Source organism: Cetorhinus maximus, chromosome 21, assembly GCF_964194155.1.
Source record: "Cetorhinus maximus chromosome 21, sCetMax3.hap1.1, whole genome shotgun sequence".
NCBI classification, from domain to species: domain Eukaryota; kingdom Metazoa; phylum Chordata; class Chondrichthyes; order Lamniformes; family Cetorhinidae; genus Cetorhinus; species Cetorhinus maximus.
In genome coordinates this window covers 29,792,397-29,793,082 of record NC_135899.1, presented here as the reverse complement: position 1 = coordinate 29,793,082, position 686 = coordinate 29,792,397, and the positions used below count along the sequence as shown (strand labels likewise).

At 45.6% G+C, this 686-nt stretch overlaps 1 non-coding gene across 1 annotated transcript; it reads left to right on the top strand.

Moving 5' to 3' along the window:
• Positions 1-381: 381 nt before the first annotated feature.
• Positions 382-455, top strand: trnan-guu (transfer RNA asparagine (anticodon GUU)). The gene has a single exon. It is a non-coding gene; the product is annotated as a tRNA-Asn (tRNA).
• The last annotated feature ends 231 nt before the right edge of the window (positions 456-686 follow it).

Genomic DNA, 686 nt, shown 5'->3' with positions numbered 1-686 from the left:
TGCCTTTTGTGGACAGGCAGTTTTCCACATTGTCTGGTAGATGCCAGTGTTGTCGCTGTACTTGAGCAGCTTGGCTAAGGACGCAGCTAGTTATGGAGCACAGGTTCAGTACTATGGCCGGGATAAAGTCAAGGCCTCTGGCCTTTGCAGTATCCAGTGCTTTCTGTCATTTCCTGACATCATGTGGAGTGAAGGAAATTGGTCGAAGACTGGTACCTGTGTTGCCGGGCACCTCAGGAGGAGGAAGAGATTGCTCATGCACTTGGTATTTCTGACTGGAGATTGTTGTAAATTTTCCACCTTCCATTTTGCCGAAGTGACTCAGATCCTAATGTCTCCATAATTAATACTACTCATATTTATTTTACTGGCCTACTGTGAGTCTCTGTGGCGCAATCGGTTAGCGCGTTCGGCTGTTGACCGAGAGGTTGGTGGTTCGATCCCACCCAGGGACGGTGGCGTTTAACGTTTGCCCTCTTTACAGCGTTCCCTGACACAGTTTCGCGGTATGTGTTTTCATTTTGAGAAAATATTCACCGAACATTGTCAACTCTGTCACCATACCCGGACATCTTATTAATATTTCTTTCCAATGTAATGAGAGAGAAAAGAAAAAAAGATAGATTCCTAAGTATCCCTCTCCAGCTGTGCAAATTCAAGAAAATTCCCGTCAAGCTGTGCTGGTT